Below are 23,720 nucleotides of genomic sequence, written 5' to 3'. Positions count from 1 at the left end.
TTCTCATGCCGCAGTGAAGCCTTTGTCATCTGCCCATAGACATTCTTCCCTTTCCCAGTCCACGCACTGTCCTGGGTGAGACTATTGACTCCATGGGTCACTCTTACTACCCCCAGACCCATTAGCACCTTCCCACCTCAGCCAGTCATCTGAAAATCTGCCATCACCCAAAGATCACCTGGTAGAGCATTCTGCTTTCTGGTCACCACCTCCCCCTGGCCACCAAGCTTGCTTGTCCAGTGGCTCCCACCCAACCATTCTGTGGGCTCTTTGGGATCTTTGGTCCCTTGGCACCCTTGGCTCCTCTTGTCTCTTGCCACCAATTGCCTCCTTCTGCCTTCCCTTCTCTGAGTCCAGATACATCCCATGTCCCATCATTTTAAGAACCACCCCCTCCAAAATTCCCAAGTTCTCTTGACCCTCTGTCATTTTATTGCCCCAGTCTGCCAGATCCCCAGTTCTGGATTAATCACTATCTGCTGCTTTCCGCCTGCATCTGGATAACTCCACTCGCTTAGAAAAGACACAAAATGAGGCAGATCGGTATTTCCAGAAATTCACCGTCACTAACCCACCTTATTCTTCAGAAATACCTGGTGTTCCCACCACGTTACCCCCCTGGCTGTCTCTCTCCTGATTCCCACCTTCTTCCCCAGACCTCGACCTACACGTCACTCTCAGCAGAGGACCTCACCTCCCACTTGCCAGAGAAATACAAGTCATCAGGTGGGACCCCTCAACGCATCACGCCAACCCCCTGCCCACACACACACCTGCCTGTGTGCCAGTCCTCCCTCCCCCGTCCTGCTTCAGCAGAGGACGCCATGTTTCCATCCCAGTCCACTTCTCCGCCAACCTATGCTCTTGATCCCCTCCTCTGGGCTCCTCAAGAACATCCTTCCTGCTGTGCTCAAGCTTCTCCCATCTTCAACAACAAAAGCAAAAGCCTTCCTCAAGCCTAGCTCCACTCCCTGCTCGTACCTTGTGTCCTTTCTCCTTCTGAGCCACGTCTCTTGGAAGAGTTGACCAAGTGCTCCTCACGTCTGCCCCCCCCCTTCTTCCTATGCCCCACACGGGCCTGGCTTCCTCCCCCATCACTCTCCCGAAACAGCTCTCCATAAGCCTATTTTAGTTCTCAGAAGCATTTTTCACTCCTTTCTGACACTTTCCTTTCCCTTGGCTTCTCTGGCCCCATATTCCTGGCTTTTCTGCTCACTCCCAAGTCATCTTGCTGACTCATCCTTCCCTTCTCCATCTCTAAGCGTTGGCGTTCTATCTGGTCTGGTTCAAGACATTCTCTTCCCAACTAGACACTTGTCCCTAGGCCATCTCATGAAAGGTTTCTGTTATCAGCCACGTGCAATTGACATTCAAAAATACACTTCTAGCCTGCATCTTTTCATCTCCGTCCATATCCTTACATCCACCTGCCCAGTTGACTCAGTTGGAAGTCTCAGGAAACCTCGGACTTGGTGTATCTAAAGACAGCCATGATTCTCCTCCTAAATCCCTCGCTGCCTTCCCACCCCTTGCCACATCCCCCTCCAGTGTTGCCTGTGTTTGTGGATGGCACCTCCTCTGGCCAGTTGTGTACGCTGGGAGTGACTGTCCACACTTCTCCTCACCCCCCTGCATCTGGTCCCTCACTGGTGCCTGTCTCCCTGGATAGCACCAAGAACCAGCCATCCCTCCCCGTCTCCACAGCCTCCACTTTACCCCAGCCTTCTGTGCTGGGGTCACCATGTGACTGGTACACATGCATCTACCCTTGCACTTCAAGCCCCGTCTCCAAATAGCCGCCAGAATGACCTTTAAAGACACAAGTCTGATGCTGTCACCATTTCTTGTACTCTTAAAACACGTGCTTCCCTGTGCCCTCCCTTGTGCTGCACTCCGCACATTGGCTTCTTCCAGTTCTTTGACTGCTAGGCTCTTTTTGGCCTCATGGCCTTGACGCACGCTGTTTCCTGACCCTCAGTCACTCTTTCCGCCCATACGTGTCCTCCCTAGATTCCCTTGATCTTTCAGATCTCAGTCCAAATAGCCCTTCCTTTGAAAAGCCTCCTTTTCCTGTCCAAATAGCTCGTCCTTTCTGGAGGGTACCTCCAGAATCTTATCAGGCCCACGGTAGACACTCTTACAATGTCCCGTTATGCTTCCTTCCCATAAGATGCATCATGATATCTAATTATATAATTGGGTGTTTATTAGATAAATGTCTGTCTTTGCCAGTAGACTGTGACCCCATGAGAGCAAGGGCCCTATCTGTTTAGTTCACCATTATGGCACTGGTGCCTGGCACCTATTAGGCGTTCAAAAAACATTTAGGGAGTGAATTCATTAGTGAAAGACCTTTTTTTTTTTTTTTTTTTTTTTTTTTGTATATTTTCTTTTTATTGGAGTTTGATCTGCCAACATATAGTATAACATCCAGTGCTCGGGCAGCCCCGGTGGCGCAGCAGTTTGGCGTCGCCTGCAGCCCAGGGCATGATCCTGGAGGCCCTGGATCAAGTCCCGCGCCAGGCTCTCGGTATGATGCCTACTTCTCCCTCTGCCTGTGTCTCTGCCTCTCTCTCTCCCTGTCTCTATGAATAAATAAATAAAATCTTAAAAACAAAACAAAACAAAACATGCTCAACCCGTCAAGTGCCCCGCTCAGTGCCCGTCACCCAGTCACCCCATTCCCCCGCCCACCTCCCCTTCCACTACTCCTCGTTTGTTTCCCAGAGTCAGGAGTCTCTCATGTTCTGTCACCTCTGACTTTTCACACTCATTTTCTCTCCTAGTGAAAGACCTTTAGATACCAAAAGGATCTCATGGGAAAAGCTGCCCCTGAGTGTGGCATTGGTAGACCAGATAACCACTGCCTGGCCCCTGTTCCTCTCTCTTTTCCTTTCCTTTTTCTGTCTGTTTCTAACTAAAGACTTTGCCTAGATTCAAAGGGGGTTTACTCTGATTTTCCAACCAGAGGTGCAGGTTGAAAGAACCAATAGCTCTTTCAGGAGCAATAACAATAATCTCTGATATCTGAACGCTTCCTTACAACCTACAGAGCTCTTTCACGTACATTATGGTGTTGGATTTTGCTGTGTCCCTTGAGCCACACCCCAGCTTCTGGTGTCTTATGAACCCTTGTTTCACAGTAGGGGAACCTACAGCTCGGGAAGGCTTAGTGGCTTTTCCATAGGTTGGGGTTGGTGCTTGTGGCCCTGCTTCTATGCTCTCTCTGTACTGCTCCGTACACAGGCTTGTAGAAAAGAGGGACTGGATTATCCACAGTAGAGGGAGGAGGAGTGGTACCAGAACAGTCCCCAAAATCCAGAAACCCATGTCAGGTGGGAAGAAGGTGGGTCTGGAATGTGACATGCAGTTTGACTGCATCGAGTCCCGCATCGGGCTCCCTGCATGGAGCCTGCTTCTCTCCCTCTGCCTGTGTCTCTGCCTCTCTCTGTCTATGAATAAATACATAAAATCTTAAAAAATAAATAAATAAATCTGGACTCTTGAAACACACACAGCCTTCCTGGCTTGACTTATGCCTACTTAGCCGACCTCTTCCCCTGCCACTCTTCGCCTCCCAAATAGCCAAGTAAGACCAACTGCCCCTGGTTCCTCAGCCATCCCATGCTGCTCATACCTCTAAGTTTTGCTCGAACTGTTCCTTCTGCCTGGGTGACTCTTGCCATGCTTCAATACTTGGCTCTAATGACATCTCTTCCAGGAAACCTTCCCCCAAACCCACAGAACTCCTCCCATATAGTGGGCACACTCAACATATCCTATTAAAAATCTCTCTTTGCTGTGTCTCCCTCTTCTGCTGGATAGGAAGCTCCTCAAGGACACTGACTGTGCCTTATTCATGTTAGCACTCCAGTGCCTGGTGTGTTGTAGTAACAACAACAATATATAACGAAGGCTTATGATGTGCTACATGCTATGTTAAGTGCTTGGTATTAACTCATCAGATCTCAAAAATAGCCTTATGCTGTAGGTACTATATCCTATTTAAAAAAAAAAACAACTTTGTAAATATGCATAGGTTCACTAGAACTGCAAAGAAATGTATAAGGGAGGCCTGAGTATCCTTCATCCAGCCCTTCCCGGCATACACAGGTTAGTGCAATACCAAAACCAGGAAGCTGACATTGATGTAAGTCATAGAGCTCATCCAAATTTCACCAGTCATATATGCATTCATTTTGTGTGTGTGTAGCTTTGTGTAACCACCACCACAATCAAGGTTATTTACCTGTACCATCACCGGGCTCCCTGTGCCAACCTTTAGAGCCACACACACCCCATCCCTAAACTCTGACAGCCACTCCTCTGCCCTCCATGTCTAGGATTCTGTTAGCTCACAAGTATTACATAAATGGATGCATACAGTCTATCATCTTTTGTTATTGGCTTTTCTTTTTCTATCAGCATAATTTCCTTGAGGTTCATCCAGGCTGTTGCCTATATTGGTAGTTTGCTCCTCTGTGTTGCTGAGTGGTATCCTGTGATAGGGATGTCCTGCAGTTTAACTATTCATGCACACAACACATTGGCGTTACCCCATTTCAAGGGAGACAACAAATTTGTCCAGGGTTACACAGTAAGTGGCACTTAATTTATGTTAAGTAGGCACCCAATAGTTGTCTATCGTACCAAGCTCAACTCGTTGAGGACACTTCACGTTCCTCTCTGGTGTTTTGCACTGAGTAGGTGCTCAGTAGAGGCTCGCCAGTAAGGATGTGGATGAGATGGTATCTTATATCCACTTAGCAGCCACATCTAACTTATCCCTGTGCCTGGACATTTGCGAGAGAATATAGGTCCCTCTCAATATCTTACATAACTGTACTTTAGGGTTTTCTTGGAATATCAGAAAAGGAAAATTGGGGCAGTAAATATGATCACACACAGGGCTGGCACTTAATTGCCTAAAATGCCCAGAGCTATTGGTTCCAAATTAATATATGCCATATTCGCATGGTATTTTGCATCTAATTTGCAGGTTGCTCATTTTAGCACAATGCAGGGAAATCCTCGAGGCTCCTGCTTCTTGTCACCACTGCCCTCTCAGCTGTTCCCAGGTCAGGCTATGCTGCTTCTGGGTCGTGTTGCGCTGGTTCAGCCCACAGAAACAACCGGTTGGGTCCCGAACGTGCCCACCCGAGGCTGAAAAGTCCGCCAGGCTGTTTGTGCCTGTAGAAGAGCCGAGTTACTGCCACTCGGCAGGGCCCTCTGGAGGTTTAATTAAGGAGGATTTGTGGAGCTGCTGGAAGTCCTCAACCTCAGGTGTGGAGAGCCAAATGCGATTAAGTGATTGGAAAGGAACCACAAGTCAGACCAGTCTCTCCTGGGCATGGCGCCCAGGAGATGGGTTTGTGTACACATCTCTGCCTTCCCCCTGTTGGGAGGGGCAAGGTGACAGGGAGCCTGCCCCAGCCTCCAGCAACACATTGGAGATAAGTGCGGTCTCCAGGGTGGGACTCACAGAGGGTATTGGGGAAACGTGTCCCAGGGCCTCCAAGGGAACCTGTGGTTTTATTCCAGTCAAGGCTTCACCCAGGGTCACACCTCAGAGGACAGATAAAACGGGGTAGGTCCTTAGGTCGACCCATTAGCACTTCCTTGAGGGCCATTAAGAAATAATTAAATGCCAAACTCCGTTGTACAGGCCCTGAAGCCAGTGGTCATTGGGGAAAACAAGAGACCATGTTAATTGGAGAAGGTGTCCTGGAGGATGGGAGACACAGGCCCCAGCTGAAGAATAAGCCTGGGAACGTGCTTCCCAGCCGTGCCCCTCCCCCACCAGTGACTCAGACTTGGGGAGGGACTGGGACAGAAGCAAATAGAGAGCGAGGGGGAAGTTCACAAAGTGGCATAAAAAGGACTTCAGAGGAATTTTGACCTTTGGGCAGGTCATCTGGGATGATGTCCTCAGACCCCTGGGGGTGCACACCACTGTGTGTTGTCAGAGGCACTTCAGAGGAGGAGCCAAAGAAGAGTAAACCACAGTGATGGGCAGGGGTAGCCGGGGAAGCAGAGGGTGTGCTGGGAGGAAGGGCAGGTCAGAAAGTGGGGCCAGGGGGACCGGAGGCTCTATGAGGCTGAGGCCGGTAAGGAGGGGCTGGTCCCAGAGGGAGGGTGAGCACTGGAAGCACAGGTGCCGGGGAGAGCACCCCCAGAAGGAAGGGTTTTAGCCTTGCGGGGTGATTCTGGCCAGAGCTCCGGAGCCACCGCTGAGAAATGCTGCTGAATGGAGCAGAGCTGGGAGACTGAGAAGCGGCTCACGGAGCATCTGCGTGAAGCGCTGTGTTTAGAGGGAGTAACGGGCAGAGGAGCATTTTGATGGTGGTTTTCAAAGGTCTGGGAGAGGGGGGGTGAAGGACTAGGTTTGCCCAAGGAGGGGAGGGGAAGTGGGGGGTGTTTCAGGGAGGAAACCTTCTCCCAAGTCCGAGGGAAGCCAGAGGGAGTGGGCAGCGAGGGGGTGGGCAAAGGAGGTGAGGCCTGCCCCGCGCGCAGGCCCCATGAGCCCACCAGCTCGTCCTCGCGGAGGACAGGGTGCCGCTGGGAGCACGGAGAGCAGCAGATGTAGAAGAGGGCTCTGCAGAGTGTGCCAGGGCGGCAGTGGGAGAGGAATGGAAGGATTGCAGCAGAGGGCGGGCGAAGCTGGAATCCTGAATCCATAATAGGGCTGGGCTGCCGGCTTCCGTACTTCCTCCTGCAGTGCTCTGGGAGGAGAGGACCAGGGGCAGGGAGAACTGCTAAATCTCTCATGGAGGCAGGGACAGCCCTGGCCTGTTTCCCACGCCGCCCACCCTTCTGCAGAGACCCTCCTGGCCTGGCCTCCTGTGAGCAACCCAGCGAGGAGGTCCGTTCTCTTGGCCTTGCCATCTGGGGAGCGTTCCTCTTCCCAGAGCTTGAGACCGTTTCTTCCTGGCCTGACTTACCAATGGACCCGGTTCTAAAAGAGTCCCATTTGCCCTCCACTGGTCTCTCTGCGCTGCTCTCATATTTCTCCCCTCCACGATCTTGCAGCTGCAGCTTAATAGCCTGCAAGAGGGTCAGGCTGGGAAGATGAATGCCAGCCTGTGGGGACTGCGTCCTGCTTCTCCATTAGGGAGGTGATGGAAGGCGAGAAGCAGAGAATGGATAATCCAAGGAGACAAATAGGCAAAGGAGTGGCTTGCAGGATAATCCAAACAGTGTTTCCACTCGTGCTTGGTGTGTGCTTTGATGAGCCTTGTGCCACCGACTTGCTGGTCTAATTAGATCTGACTTGGAGAACACTGGTTTCATTTCCCAAAGTAGACGGTGAGAAGAAACCAGGATGGGCAAAGAATGTTTGCTGGAAGGAAGCCACCAAGGGGATAATCCTCCAGTGCACATGTGAGCAGAATGGAAGGTCCATGGTGGCTGCCACTTGACAAGCCAGAGCAGTCCAGATGCTGCCAGGTCACCCCAGAACACAGCTTTCTAATCAATGTGTTCCTCACCTGTTGTATGTCGATCCCTTTAATGGCCGTGTTCACCGGTGAAAATGCCTAGGGAAATCCCTTAGGGGTGGGGTCAGGGCAGCGATCCAGTGTGACATCCCAGTCCCTACTTGCACCTTGCTGACGTGCCCCCAGGTCCATGGGCTGATGCCCCTGGATGCTCTTTGCCAGAGGAACTGTGAAGACTCCCAGGGGCTACTGTCGTGCCCTCTCCCCTCAACCCCCAACATTGGCTGATGCTTCCTTTGCACCTTTGGCATCAGCTAGTTCATTTTCCAAATGAAGGATGAAGGGGAGGGCCTCTGAGGCAAAGCACCTGAGATCGAAAGAATATCCCGAAAGGCCTCTGGAAATGATCCAGTTGAGCAAACATAGGTTCTGATCTCAGCTCCCACCTTAGTGTCCTGTATAATCTTAAGCAGCTCACCAGAGCTTTCCCGGCCTCTTTGTCCCTGCTGAGGCCAGCTTTCCATCTCAGTCCCTAGATGGGGGAGGTTAGTAAAACCAATTTCCAGTCATCATGAAACCAAGCTGTGCCCTAGGCAGTAGCATCCCCAGATCCTCCCAGATGACTTATAACAGGGCTGGGCTCTGTTTCTCAGTGTCCAGACGAGGCACATTTCTAGCCATCTGACCCGTGCCTAAGGCCTTGTTCCCAGCAAGTTATCAGTTGTTTGACCTTGAACAGATTATTCCTTACCTGAAGGTCAGTTTTTCATCCATACCTAACACAAGATGTTTGCAAGAATCAAATAAGATAATGTGTGAGAAAGCATTTTTGCAAATTCCTAAATGTGCTGTCACCCTTAGAGGTTGAGAGGGAGAGGTAGCAGGGGGCAGGGAAAGACCGAGGGGCTTGAGTCCTATGGACCTGAGTGAGTTCAGAGTCCAGCTGACTGAGAATCTGTGGCTTGGAAGAGTTGGTGAATGTGTCTTCGTCTTGACTTCATCTTCTGTAAGGTGGACATAAGTAAGCCAGGCCAAGGAATTATCATGAAAGCCAGATGCCATGGTGCTTGTAAACGGTCAGGCATATGGTAAATGCTCCTCAGACGTTGCTCCCATCCCTGTATCTCAGCTCTCCCAGGCCTTCAAGTCAAGGTCAGCTCAGCAGACATCCTTTGCATACATTTACAGACATTCGGCCTGTCCTGGCATTCGGCTGTGGCAATACCACCCTGTCTGCACTCTCCCCAGGGTCTCCTCTTTAGCCATGTGTCTTCAGGCTTGGATCCCTCCTTCCTGTCCGGCAGCAGGTGCTTGCTGAGAAATGCACGACTGTTCATACCGAGTCCCCAGTCCCCGTAGAGTCAGTGGGCCATTCCGTGGCGCTCCACCTCTGCTTCCCTAGCCACTGCAGCTTCTGAGCAGCAGGTTCTCCATGATGAAGGCCCAGCCGTCCTGGGCCACGGTGCCCAGGGGCAGGAGTACTGGAGAGGGCCCCTTGCTCAAAATAATGCTTTTCCCTGATGAGGAGACACATCCCTGTTCTGATCCTTTTTTTTTTTTTTTTTTTTAAAGATTTTATTAGAGAGAGAGTAAGTGAACGAGTAAGCAAGCAAGAGAAAACAAGCAGGGAGAAAGGGAGAAGCAGACTCCATATTGAGCAGGGAAGGGAGCCCATGCGGGGCTCCATCCCAGGACTCTAGCATGATGACCTGAACCAAAGGCAGATGCTTGACTGAGCCACCTAGGTGCCCCTGTCCCAATCCTTCTTAGCCCAGAGAACTGCACCCCTGTTTCCCACTACTGTTTCCTTTATGCTGCAGTGTGGCCAACCTCTTACCCTCCCTGCCAAGGGCGTCTGGGAATCCTTAACCAGCCAACCCTCAGGGCTCCCAGCAGGATGGCACTTAGACCATTTGACTGGGCAGATGGCCAGGCCCCTGTGTAGTCTTGTCTGTGGACCACCTATCTCAGAAACCACCCTTGGGGAGGATGTTAACAATGCGCATTCCCAGACAGCACTCCAGACCAACTAAACACTGCATTGTAAATAAGTTCCCATGTGATTCTTATGCACTGTAAAATCTGAAAACCATTGTTGTCTTTTTTTTGCCTCATTTTTACTGAGGTGGAACTCATACACACGCAAATCGTTAAGTGTGCAACTAGATGCATTTGTACACAGGCTTTATAATACCCACCATGTGACCACAGCCCAGATGAGGGCACAGAACCCTTGTAGCCCCCACCAAGGCTCCCTCGCACACCCTGACGCTCAGATAACACCTGAAGGGGTGGCCACTAATCAGCATTCCAGCGACATAGATTAGCTTCACTGTTTCTGAATTTCGTAAGATTGGAGTTCTTGGCTTCTTTCACTCAGTGTTATCTCATACTGCCTACTTCTAAAAACCCAAACAACTTCTCTCCCATTCCCTGCACTTCCCCTTCCCCTGATAGGTGCGTAGGCAGGCAGATAGATAGGAATAAATTAAAAAAGAAAGAAAATAGATTTTTCCAGGTCCTAACAATAAACCCCTCTGGTTGCAGCTTCCCCTCTGTGCTCCCTTCCTCGAGCCTTGTGGGGATCACTTTTGGTCACTGGCCTTCAAGCATTAGTGCTTCTGGGGGCTCAGTACCCATTATCCTGCTGCCGTGGGGGACCAGCGCCCATTCCCCTGCCGGTCTGTCAGTTGCTGGGGCCACTCATTTGTTGTGCGTGGACTGCCAGAGAGTTAAGCACATTCCAGATGAAAGTGGCCAATTTAAGGTACAAATGAAAAGACAAATGAGATGGAAATTGCATAGAACAAGCCTACTCCTCATCAGGAGGTAGCAGTCGTGACAGGCTGAGCGGAGCACCCCCTCAGGTCATCCCTGCAGCCGAGGTCAGACAGGCTTCCCAGCACCTGGGAAACCCCGTCCCCTTCACACCCACCAGGTGGGGCAGCAGCCCAAGGGTGTGGGGGGCAGAGGGGGGACAGGAAGAGGACACGAAGCAAATACAGAAATGAGACAACACAGGAGGGCTCTGTCATTCCAAAAAGAAGGGAAACAGATATTTTGAGCATCTACCATGTACCAGGCCCTGTGCTGGACGTTCAGGCTACAAAGACTGACAGTTTGCCCTTAAGGGACTCCCGGCTCAGGGGAAAGCTAGAGAAAAGGAGGCATGAGGAGGACAGAGAAGGCTGGAGAGAGGGAGCCGTGAGAGAAAGTGAGGAGGAGCAGCTGGAGGGGGTCAGGAGAGCCGGTGGGTGCCCACAGCTGGAAAGGAGAGTGCACCCTGCCCCCGCCCCCACCCCCACCCCCAGCCCAAGCAAGCCAAGGCCATTTCAAGACCAGGGATGTTCTGGAGCAGTAGGGACAAAGCAGGGAGGAAGAGCAGGAAGAAGGAGCAGCTGGGCATCTCACCCCTCCACCGGGGAGGGACTATCATGAGGGCAGCCTGGAGGGGGAGACCTCACAAGCAGCCCATTGGTTCTTGGTGAAGTGACAAGCCGCGAGCTCCCGGATATAGTGAATGGGGAGAATCAATAAGCAAAATATTTGTACGGGGGTGTATTCCCTGTCGCGTAAAGAGGAGTCAAAAACCCAGGAGTTCTCAATCTCTGGGTCTCTATCTCATGCATTTTCTAAGTCCAGGGAGTTGCAGAGAGGGAGGTCGTGCAAATTTGTTTTCATACAGATCCAAGCTAAATACAATCTTGGTAATAATAATAATAATAATAGCAACCACTTATAAGGCACTTACCATGAGCCAGGCTGTTGTAAGCACTTAATTTGTATTAACTCATTTGCATAGTAAATATGTAGGGGAAGGGGGATACTGGTACATTTCAAAGCCAAACACAAGCGACTTTTGAACTATCTCCTGCCCACCCCAGCACGCGCTGCGAAGGCTGGCCACTGAAAGAGCTCTGAACCCACTCTCCCTCGCTTGGGTGAACATGAAACCGAAGTCCTGGGGGGCTAATTGGGAAGCAGCTCCAGAGGCACCGAGTGATTCCAGATCTTGGGCCAAACAGGCTCACTCTCTCCTTCCTGGTTCTTGTCCTCCTCTTCTGAGCTGAGGTGCTCCAAGCCAGACCCCACGTTAGGTGCTCAGGGAGAGACCCAGGAGATGTCCTGAAGGCGATGGCTGGCCCTTAGGGTAAGCATGACCCCCTCTGTAAGGACTGCTCTCTGCCCATTGCCAGAGCCAGAATCCATTTACATCACACCATTGTGGATATCACTAAGCCCGACTGTCACCAGGGAACCAGTTTCCATAGCGACTGAGGTATACTAGACCCTTGACATCTCAAGGGATCCATCATAGCCCTTCATGGATCCATGGAGTAGAGACTGCCCTGTAATTCTCCCCATATAATGCAGCTGAGTAGGACAGAGCTGCAGAGAGGATGGCTAGCCCGGGCAAAGTCATCGAACTCAGCCCTGTACCTGGACATCTTCCCGGATCAGGCTCTCGGCCCATGCAGCTCAGCACTGCACTATTTCATGTCAGGTCGGGTTTGCCTGGTACAGGAGAAATCGTCTCATCAGAAACCTGATAGCGCCAACTGTCTGCTGTTTTTCAAACGACAAAGCAAAGAAGTACTTCGATTAAACCTGGTAGACAGAGCACCTTCATGTTCCTGTCTGCTGCCACACCCAAGTAAGAGCAAAGGAGTCAAAAAGATGCAAGGCCACAAGGTCAAGGGAAGGAGAACACAGCCAATCAGCAACGCCTATGCCATTTTGGGAGTTGAGAAGCTAAGTGACCTGTGTAGATAGCGAGAAACCTGGAGACCCAGATGGAGGAACCAATGAGAAAGGGGCAGATTTTTGCCCTAGAACCACAGAAAGGCTTGGAAATTGGTGACATCTGAAGATAGGGTATAGAGTGGGGTCCAAACCAGGAGAGTAATCCCCCAGAGTGATTCCTCACCCCCATTTCACCACAGAGCTACCCCTGCTTTACCTGACGGCATCTTGGAGAGAACTTTATTCATCAGGGAGACTGACCCCAGCAAGTGTTGGCTTAGGGACATGGGCGGAGATGGGACAATATTTTGAAAAATGGGGGTTTGCTGCAAGTTTGCAAGCCCGTGGCAGAGCCCCTTGCATTTCCTCCTGCTGGCTTTAGAAATGCTGGTGGCTGGGCAGATGGCCACATCTGGGGGCTCCACTGATACCCCCCTGCCCCTGTGGGGAGACCAGCAGTTAACAAGCTCTGGCCACGCAAGTAGAGCTTCCAGGCAGCTTCAAAATGCCTCACTAGTAAATGTGAACCAGCAGCCAAGGATTATTAGATTTTTGAGGAAAGCATCAAATATTTAAAAACCATAAGCCAAAGTAAACAGAAAACAACTTGAAAAAGCAGGTAATATGTAGAGCCAGAGAAAACATAAACACCACCACCACCACCACCACCACCACCACCACCACCACCATCATCACCACCATCACTGCCACCACCACCTTGGACATCCTCAGAGGGAGGAGAGGATTTTGTGCCCACAGTACATTCAAGGGGCCTTTTTAAAAAATGTGAGAACTTACATACCATAAAATTTGCCCTTTTAAAATATACAATTTAGTGGTTTTCTGTCTATATACAAGGCTGTGCACCCATCACCACTACGTAATTCCAGAACATTTTCATTATCCCCCAAAGAAACCTCATACCTGTAAACAGTCACTCCCCATTCTTTCCTCTCCCATCCCCTGGCAACCACAAACCTACCTTCTGTCCCTATACCTTTGCCTAGACATTTCATAAGTGGAAGGGTACAACATGTGACCTTTGTGACTGGCTGCTTTCACTTGGCATAATGCTTCAAGTTTCATTCATGTTGTGGCATGGATCAGACTTCATTCCTTTTTCATGGCTGAATAATACTGCATTGTATGGATATTAAACATTTAATCATCCATTTATCACTTGATGGACTTTGGGGTAATTTTTGTTTTTTAAGGAAAATGCAGAGAACAAGAATGAGCTCTCATAAATTGAACATACATATTCCTCTTCCTTAAGTGAAAATGATTACTTTCCAAATTGCAAGGACCCACTAGGTGCCCAGCATAAGTAATGAAAAAAAGACCCACACAGAGATACATTTCGAAATTTCAAAACATCGAGGATAAAGAGAAGATTCTACAACTATCTAGAAAGAAAGAGGCCTCAGGATAGCAGCAGACTTCTCCCCAGTACCCTGGAAGCAAGGAGATAATGGAAAAATGCTTTCAAACCTGCGAGGGCAAGTTATTTTTAATCTAGAATTGTATTTCTAGTCAACCTGTCAATTAATTATGGAGAACAAGTAAAGGTACTTTCAAACATGCAAATTTTCAAGTAACTTACTTCTTTTTCAAAAGTAGCTAAAAGATGTGCTGCACCAAAATAAGAAAGATGACCTGAAACCCAGGAAGAGAGACAGAATATTTACCACCATAGGAGGAAACATGGATGGATATACACCAACATAGCAGTGGTTAGCATGAGGAGGTGGAAAAGGAGATTGTGGTGGTTGTGGGGGGGCCTGGGTGGCTCAGTCCATTGAGAAGCTGACTCTTGATTTCAGCTCAGGTCATGATCTCAGGGTCATGAAATCGAGTCCTGCATCAGGCTCTGCACTGGACATGGAGCCCACTTAAGATACTCTTTCTGCCTTCTTGCCTCCCCTCACCTTTGCTTTCTCAAAAACAAGAGACTGTTTACATTTTCTCCATATGTTTTTCCTTATTTCCCAATTTTTAATAGTAGTGCTGTATTGTACCTAAATTACTGTATATTTGTTGGCCTGTAACATACAGAGAGCCCAAGGCAGGAGCAGTACAGGGGAAAGGTGGTGGTCTGGGGGCCAGCAGGCTGCTCTAACCGCCATTACCCTGCACCACTGGCTCCCCTAACACATCTCACAGCTCCTGGGCTGTGTCAGATCTGTGAGTGTCTATCTGTGCTGCTAGGGGCTGAGAGCTCCCCAGAACAGAGCTGGATATTGTTCATCTTGTTTATCCCCAGCGCCTGGCCGAGAGCAGGTACAGAATCTGTGCTTCGGTGGATGTAGAGAGAGAGGGAGGGAGGAGGAAGAAAGAAAAATAGGAAAGAGAAAACCCCCATCAAAGTAGACCATAAACTGAATGAGACCTGGGGTTGGGATGCCATAAAATTTCTTTTTTTTTTTTTTTGCCATAAAATTTCTATAGAACTCCTGGCTGAGAAATCAGGTCAGCTAGTGATCAAGGAAAGTGACCAGCCTTGGGGTTCCCTCAGGGCTCCCCAACCTGGAGCCAGAGGAGCCAACTCCTAGAATAGATAATACCTCCAACATGGAGCTTCAGAGTTGAGAGGGACTAGCTTTCCTGTGGCACTTTCACCTTGCACATCAGAACCAGAAGCCCGGAGTTCCAGTGTGTGACCTTGTACAAGTCACTTCCCTGCTCTGGGCCTCAGTTTCTCCTACTGCAAAACAAGGAAGCTAGATGAGGTAGATGTGCAGGTGCCTTCCAGCTCTGACCTTCTGAGGTGCTAAAACATCCCGGGAAGTAGAGGACCCCCTCACTTTGCTTAGGTGTGGAAGCCGCTCACGGCACAGACCTCCAGGTGAGGGTAGAAGATTGGGGGGAAGCCTCCACCTCCCAGCTAGCTCTTTCCATCTGTGCCAGCCGCTTCTGAAATGCGCACCCCGATGTTTCTAGCAGCAATGGCCACGATAGCCAAACTGTGGAAGGAACCTCGGTGTCCAACGAAAGATGAATGGATAAAGAAGATGTGGTTTATGTATACAATGGAATATTACTCAGCTATTAGAAATGACAAATACCCACCATTTGCTTCAACGTGGATGGAACTGGAGGGTATTATGCTGAGTGAAGTAAGTCAGTCGGAGAAGAACAAACATTATATGTTCTCATTCATTTGGGGAATATAAATAATAGTGAAAGGGAAAATAAGGGAAGGGAGAAGAAATGTGTGGGAAATATCAGAAAGGGAGACAGAACGTAAAGACTTCTAACTCTGGGAAACGAACTAGGGGCGGTAGAAGGGGAGGAGGGCGGGGGGTGGGAGTGAATGGGTGACGGGCACTGGGTGTTATTCTGTATGTTAGTAAATTGAACACCAATAAAAAAAAAATGAAAGTAAAAAAAAAAAAAAAAAAAAAAGAAAACTTAAAAAAAAAAAATAAATAAATAAATAAATAAATAAAAAGGATTGAAATTTAAAAAAAAAAAAAAAATAAAATAAAATAAATGAATGTTGTTTACAAAAAAAAAAAAAAAAAAAAATGAAATGCGCAGAACAGCCTAGGCCAGTTTCTCCCCCGGGAGGCAGACCCTGGCCCGGGACCGCAAGTGTGCACCTAGCTGCCTGCATCAGATTCACCTGCTTGAGAATTGGTTCAGTCTGCAGGTTTCTGGGGTCAGGGAGCAGAGGAGTGGGGTGGTTATTTGCATGTTCACAAGCACTCCAGGTGGTCCTGGGGTATGTTGATTTGAGAAATGTTGGATTAAAGGGGGTTGGGATTTGGGAGAGGAGTTTCAGTGCTCATAATCGAAATAACTATCATTCATCCAGTACCTGCTCCATGAGGGGCACTTTTTGACATCTCTAATCTTTACAACAACCACCCTGTAAAGTAGGTATTATTACTGTAATTGTGCAGAAGAGAAAACTGAGACCCAGAGCAATTAACTTGCCCAGACGCCACGCAGCTAACCAGACAGAGAGCCAAAAATTTTTTAACTCCAGTCCTCCTTTGCTCTTCCACTAACCAACCTTGACCCCTTGTTGGGCACCTCAACAGCTGCTTCTCGCCTGCCTCCAGGGTTTGGAGGTGACCAGCTGGACAGGTGGGAGGGGGTGGGTATGTGGGAAGGCAGGGCCACGGTGCTTCGGGGGAGCAGGAGCAGGCGGCGCTGGAGGCCCACTGCCCATCTCTTCCCTGTCCCTCCATCTCTTGGGCATTTCTCAGGCTTCTAGGTGCTGTTTTGACAGGGCAGGAGGCGTCCACAACCTTCATCTTCCCTCCTTCCCGGCCTCCCATTGTCGGCCTAATTGAAGACGCCTGGAATCCTTCCCCTGCTGTGAGCCGCTGGCAGCGCTCCTGTCGGGAAGGCGGGAAGGCACCTGGTGCCCTGGCCCCGGGGACACCTGGGAGCTGCCGAGGCCAGCTGCGGAAGGCAGGTGGGGAGAGGAAGCAGCCCTGAGCTGGGACCCAGAGGTGTGGGCGTTCAGCAGCCCAGAATTTGGGAGGAGGGAGGTGCCAGGAGTCCTTGCCTGCCCCCCACCCCCTACACCTTAGCCAGAGCTGCCTGGCCCCCCTTCTAAAGAGTTTTCTGAGTGGGATTCCCCATCAGACCCGTCACCTGCTCCTGGATCCGACTGCACCCTCACACCTCTGTCAGGAAGGAGGCTTTCTCTGGGGTGGCCCAGCTGAGAGGCCCCCACCTCAGCCTTTTCTGGCTGTTCCCTCTGCCTTATAGTGACTGACCATTTGGCTTGCCCGGGATGGATGGGGCCTGTGGGGGATTCAGGATTTAAGTGCTAATGCCAGGAAATGGGGATGAATCAGTCACCCCACCCTGCCTCCTCCCCATTCAGGTCTCAGCCCACACGTCCCCTCTTCCAGGAGGCCTTCCCTGGCTCCTCAGAGGAGCCACTCTACCCTCAGTCCGGGTTTGGTTCCCAAACTCATTTTCTGTTGCTGCCACAAATTTACCGTAAATTTAGCAGCTTAAAAACAACACTGATGTGGAGTCTCATGGTTCTGTAGGTTAGAGTCCATCTGGGTTAGCTCAGCTAGTTTCTCTGCTCCAGGTTTCAAAAGGCCAAAATCAGATGTCAGCTCTGGAGTCTCCTTCCGAGTTCACTCAAGTGGCTGGTGGAATCCTGTCCTCTGAGGTTGTAGGACTGAGGTCCCTGTGTCCTTGCCACCTGTCAACTCCTAGACGCCTTTCTTTGGTCCCTGGGTGGACATCTCAGAACCAGCAAATAGGACATGAAATGCTTGAATGCTTGGAACCCCTCTTCTGCCCCGCCCCCGAGAAAGGTCTCTACTTTTCAGGACTCATGTGATTGGGTTTCTCCCATGCAGATACTCCAGGATACTCTCCCTAATCTTGAGGTCTTCAACCTTAATTATATCTGCACTATTCCTTTTGCTGTGTAGAGCTAACAAATTGAACAGGTTCCAGGGATGGGGGTCTAGATGTCTTTGCAGAGCCAGTCTGCTGCCCGTGTTCCCTCAGAGCCCTTGGGACCCGATGTCATGTTCACTTACATGTTGAGTCTCCATTCATTGTCCATCCTCCTCCACTATCACAAGCTTCATGAGACAAGGGACCGTGTCTCTGCTGTTCACTACAATGTCCCTGATCCTCCTTAAACAGCACCTGGCACATAGTGGGCCATTGGTGTTTGTTGAATGCTCAGGAGAAGTGAGAACTTCCGGCAAGTCTCAGGAGGCTTCCCGGAGCCCATCCCTCAGCTGGTCAGATTGCGTGCAGTTAGGCAGAGACACCTGAAGGCTAGAGCACCCTCTCCTGGCATCTGGGCTGGAAGCCCTGAGCTCTGCTGGCTTCGGAGAAACTGGACCTTCTGACCAGCTGCTTCCCCCGTCCTGCCTTTGCCTTTCCCACGTGTTCTCCCCTCCTTCCATCCCGGACCCCCAGACCCTTCGGTCTCTCCCTGCCTGAGGATCCCAAAAGGCAGAAGCTTGAGGCTGGGTGGCTGCCCTGAGGATGGTGAAGGGGTGGAGGACCGGTCCAAGAGGAGGCAGAGATTGCCAGGCCTCAGCTGGGTTCAAAGCCAATCCACCTGGGACTTCAAACAATTAATTTCCCCAATCTGCAAAACGATCAGCTTCAGAGGGAAAACAATTAGCCCACTGCAAATTGTAATTGTCATCTCACTCCTGATTTTAATTTGGACTAATGAGGGCTAAGTGATTCCGGCTTCCTCCTCCCCACCACTGCCCTGTGGCCCTGGGCCTTCTTCACCTGCCAGGGGGCATTTAACCCTCAGCTGCCCACCTTACACCAGTGGCTGAGGGACGTTTTCAGGCTGGCACTGGGCTGTGGCTGCACTGAGCAGGGGAAAGCAAGTGCCGGCAGGAGGGAGGGAGGGAGGGAGGGAGAGTGCCTCCGGCCCACAGGGGAGCTGCCTGTTTACAAGGCTCCCAGGCAATCAAAGTTTTATTGAACAGAATTGACTACTGGCTTGCTCCTCTGTCACAGCCAGTTAACTCCGGCTGCGCAGTCTCCGGGGACCCGCTTCTGAGAGCGTCCGGCTGCCTCCCCTGGGCCAGGGCACCTCTGCGGTGCCCGTCCCCACGCACCCCACTGCTCTGGTGTAGTGAGGCAGTGATTCTCTGCAGCTGGAGGGGGCTTGAAGGCCTGCCACCTGCGAGTCATGGGGGTCTGGTGGGTGGTCTAACGCCGACTCCCACTAAGCCGGCGAAGGCCTAGAGACGGAGGGGACTTGCTTTAGGTCACACAGAGATCTGTCATGCTTTGCTATTCTTACTGAATTCTGTCCTCCCTCCCCAGATACATCTTTCCTCTAATGCCGCAGGCTCGGCACTCAGCACAATGCCTGGCTTAGTGCAGGTGCAAGAAAGAAGAATAAAAAGTCCCAAGTCCTAGTCTGTGTCCTTCTATCACACTTCTCTCTCTCTCCGGAGCCTCCACTCTGGTTAGGCTGCTTTGATTCATTCGTTTGCCCATCATCCCTTGTTCACGGCTGTAGCGGGGTGACAGGAGCCATACCAGGTGCGGGGATACAGAGACAAGTAAGACCCGGCCTGCCCTCAAGGACTTCACAGTCTGGGGGTTCAGCCCTGGGCCCCACACCCTCAGTAGATCGCTCTTCAGGGAGAACTGACCCCAGGTCCTGAGCAGCAGCAGGTAAGGGAATCAGCCCTAGCTCCTGGCTTCTGCCCCAGGAGCCCCAGTGGCTGAGGCTTATAAGTTTGGAATTGAGAATCCTGAGGTCTTGTCCCTGCTTTCTCATTAATTTGCTCCATGGCCTCACATACGTTCCTTCCCTGACCTTCCCCATCCCAAAGCCAGGGCCTTGGGCTGTGTAGCTTCCACCTCTGGATTCTGTGACTCTGGCAAAACCTCCTCCCGGTCTCACATGCTAGTGGAGGTCCAGTCCAGTCTGCCACCACCACCAGGTAGCCTGGAGTCCCTGGGCCTCCTGTTGCTCATCTGCAAAGTGGAGGAGGTGGTGACAAAACTGTGTTGTGCCATGACAACTCCAGGCAGGTCAAAGTGTTTGCAAAACAGCAAACAAGTCCTGAGTGCCCACGTGACCCCGTGACTGAACCCTGCCATCGCACATGGGAAGGTGGTGGTGGTGGGTCTGGTGGTCCCTCCTGCCTCTTGGGTACCACCCTTCAACCCAGTGGAGGCAGGTGGGGAGGTGGAAAGCACACACAACTGGGAATTGGGAGAGGAAGGGCTTTCCCCTCTCTCATCCTTAGCTTCCTAGGGCCACTGGATGGGGCTGTGTCTCACGCCACCAGCCCTGACATGCCCAACCCCACGGTGCAGACTCCTCCAACAGTGAGGGTGGCCTGGGAGAGCTTGTGGCTTTGTGTCCAGCCCAGGCCCCTCTTGTCTCCAGGGAGAAAGCTGTTCTTCTCCAACATTCTCCTCCTCTTTGCATTCTCTGCATCCCCTTTCCCCTCCTCTCTTACAACCCTAGTTCCCCACCCATCCAGTTCGGGCTCCCTTTTCTCCCCCACTGCTTGTCAAGCCTTTAGTGCTTTTAGCTGGGCTACCCGCCTCCAATTCCTCCCCTCCCTGCGCTGCCTCTACACCTGCCACAGTGGCAGCACCTCCCTCCCTCCCACCCCTCCTTGGCCTGGCCTGAGGGAAGAGTGCTGGGAGGTTGGGTCCACCTGGTCCCCTCAGAGGGAGCTTAGAACCCATGATCATTTGCCTGTCCCTTGTCTCTAAGGAAGAGAAACCAGCCACTCCAGTGCAGTTACCTCCTCCTGGTGGGACGTTATGGTTACGGTAACGCCTGTTGCTGCAGCGTGAGCTGTTACCCCCAAGCATCCAAGCATTGCAGTCACCACCCTCAGCTTTCCCTCCCCTCATAACACATACCTGGTCTTTCACTTGTGCTCGAACATCTCATGCCCAGCTGCTGAGGGGGTCAATGGTGAGGAAGCTGGCCTCATGGAGAAGTGGGTGTCCCACTGGGGATGGGAGGGAAGTGTCCTGTCCTCCTCAGAGTCAGTAGACCTGGCCTCTCCCTCTGTGGCTATCAGAGACCACCTCCAGAGTGTGTTAGGCACAGAGGTTTCTGGGTCTGACCTCAGAGAGTCCAATGCTGGGAGTCTGGGTAGATTCCAGGAATCTTCATGATTAATGGGCACTCTGGCTGGATGGCTGTGGCTCAGGGGCACCATGGACCACCCTCTGCAACTTGGTCTGGGTCCACCAAGCAGAAGTCTTGTCTCTTGCTATTTAAGGCTTTAGCATTTAGGATCAGAGAGAGAATCCATCAGCTCCCAGCTCTGGCCTTGTCAGAGGCCTCAAGGACTGGCTGACCCTGGATTTTCAGATTGTTGTCAGCACTCGCATCCTGCCTCGGTCGCCCCTGGTGATCCTGACAGTCCCTGCGTCCCCAGTGCACTGGCTGAGGAGTCGGAACCACAGGACGGGGGTGGCAGCTGGGAGCTGGGGGTGGCAGCTGGGAGCAGAGAGATCTCCGTAGGAAGGATATTTCTTTCCCCAGGGATAAGGCAATGCTGTCGTGTCCCTGACTAAAGGTTTTAAGGCCTCCCTCATCTTCTGTAGACATACCCTGTGATCAGAGCACTTTGAATTCTTCACCTGGGCTCACTCAGCTGGTCACAGCCCCAGGCATCACATACAGATGCCATGGAAGCTTTAGCACAGCCCCTGGCTGGTTTCAGACCCCAACCCAGAGGGTAGTGATGTCTTTGCTGTAAGGCACAAGCACATCATGTCACCCTAGGACACATAGGGTGCTCCATTTACATAGGAGCACCAATGCTGCACCCCCTCCCACCCAGCCACTACAGCTGCTTGCCCCTCAGAATGATCCAGGTGAGGAAAGAGGCCTACAGAGATCAGGTAGTTCATATGAAGGGTCCAACTTTGGGGAGGACTCAAGTGACATGCCCCAATCCTTTCCTTTTACAGCTGCGAGAAAAACTGAGGTCTACAGAGGGTCGTAGTTTTCCAGATTCTCTCAGAGAGCGGAAGAGCTAAGCGTGCAGCTAATGGGTGATGAGGCTAGAAGGGCATCCAGTCCTGGCCCCCAGGAACGGGGTGGGGGGCACCTGTGCCCGTGTAGCTGGTGTCAGGCCAGGTGGTTTCCACATACCACACAATTCAGTCCTCACAACAACCTCCCAAGAACACGCTACCACAATTTCAGGTGTGACAACATGAGGAAGTTGGGACTTGGAGAGGTCAGAGGCTAGCACTGTTCAGTAGAACTATAATGTAAACCACGTGTGTGAGTTTAATATTCTCACAGCCACATGAAAAAGTAACAAGTAAAATTAATCCCATTATTTAACCCAATATATCGCCCAAAATTATCATTTCAAAACTTAATCAGCATAACTTACTAATGAGGCATTTTGCATTCTTTGCTGAGAGGTTCAATCTCCTCAAACTGGTGCACGTTTGCAGGTACGGTGCGTGTCAGTTTGGCCGATTTCCCAGTGCCAGGCGACCACATGGGGGCCACCAAATGGGACAGGGTGACTCAGCATAAAGTCGGGAGCCATCTCCCCTGGCTTCCTGCTTTCCTCAGGGAGCAGCCCCTCCCTTCCTGTGGGCTCTATGGGGATCTGCTCTTCCCTCCCCTCCTTCCCTCTCTTCCCCTCTCCCTCCTGAGCTCTCCCCTGGAGAAGGCCTTGTTGTCAGACAAGAAACCTTTAAATAGGTGAGACAAAGGTGACAAATGTTCCTCATTTACATTCAGGTTCTCTCTGGGTTTTGGGCTCTGTTGAATGGCACCTCTATCACAACATCTCATTTGGAAATGTCAGAGTGGCCTTTGATAAGTCATCAGTCACCCTGATGGCGGCTGACAGACGGTAACGGTGTGGTGGCATCTAATACACTGTAGAATGTGTCTTTTGCAATTGCGTCGTATTCTATTTATTCAACATGGCACGAAATCTCTCCAGAAGGAAGGAATCTGTTAACCTCGCCACCCCTGGCTCCTTGAGGGCTCCTTTCGCCTTTCCTTTCCAGCCTCCTTTCCCACCTGGAGGCAGAATCTTCCAGCTACTGTAGGCCACCCTCTCAGGCACCTCCTTTCCCACATCGGCAGGAGTCCAGCCAGCCACCCTCGTTGGCACTCCTACAGGAAGTTGTCAAATCTGCACCCGCTGCAGGGCCCTGGCTCTGAATCCAGGTGCTGGGGGTTGCCCAGGAATCTCACCTGGATCCTGAAGCCGGGAGGACATCCAGCCTCTTTAGGCAGCTGATCCTTTGTCCCTTCCCCCTCTCCCTTCTACCCTGCCCCACTCCTCCAGCCCTCTGGAGCTTGCCTGCACCCTCTCCCCAAGGGGCTCTACTGCTCCCCAGCCATGCACTAATCCAGGCACCTATGGTCCCTACATTCTCTCAGTTTCAATGGAAACAAGTTTAGGTTTTTGGAAAGGAACTCTCACCAAAAACTAAAAATATGGGGCAGCCTGGGCAGCTCAGCGGTCTAGTGCCGCCTTCAGTCCAGGGTGTGATCCTGGAGACCTGCATGGAGCCTGTTTCTCCCTCAGCCTGTGTCTCTGCCTCTCTCTCTCTCTCTCTCTCTCTCTCATGAATAAATAAATAAAATCTTTAAAAAAATGAAAAATATAATAATAACACACATAGGGGAGAAAACCTCAAAAAGCATAAAGTAAGTCCCATATTTTTTCCAATCACATATTTCTAATCAAAAATAAAGGCAACTCAAGTCCCTAATGAGATGGGCTGGTTCAATCCAAGCAGCCTCCTTCTGGCTCTTCCCCCCCCTCCTCCCCCCACCTTTCACCCTTGTGTCTGGAGTTCCCCCACTTTTCTCACTCTGGAGGGCTTCCTCCCCACCCCCCATCCCTGCACTTCCTCTTCACGTTTTGGGCGTTGAGGCTTTGGCCAAGTAGTGCAAGTAAACAAACATGGTGGGTTAGAAACGGGCAGGATAAAGGTTTCTGGGCTGTCAGGGAGTTAGAGGAAGAAATCGCTATGCTGGGCGCCTGGGTGGCTCAGTCAGTTAAGCGTTGGTTTTGGCTCGGGTCATAATCTTAGGGTCATGAGATC

The 23,720-nt window shown here is 51.1% G+C and overlaps 1 protein-coding gene across 6 annotated transcripts in view; it reads left to right on the top strand.

The window, feature by feature from the left end:
* LRRN2 (leucine rich repeat neuronal 2) overlaps nucleotides 1-23,720 on the top strand; it is a 62,692-nt gene that overhangs the window by 13,661 nt on the left and 25,311 nt on the right. The gene's annotated exons all lie outside the window — the stretch shown is intronic.

The sequence above is a fragment of the Canis lupus genome, chromosome 38, assembly GCF_003254725.2.
Source record: "Canis lupus dingo isolate Sandy chromosome 38, ASM325472v2, whole genome shotgun sequence".
In the NCBI taxonomy this organism is placed as follows: Eukaryota; Metazoa; Chordata; class Mammalia; order Carnivora; family Canidae; genus Canis; species Canis lupus.
This window is presented reverse-complemented; position numbering and strand designations above follow the sequence as displayed.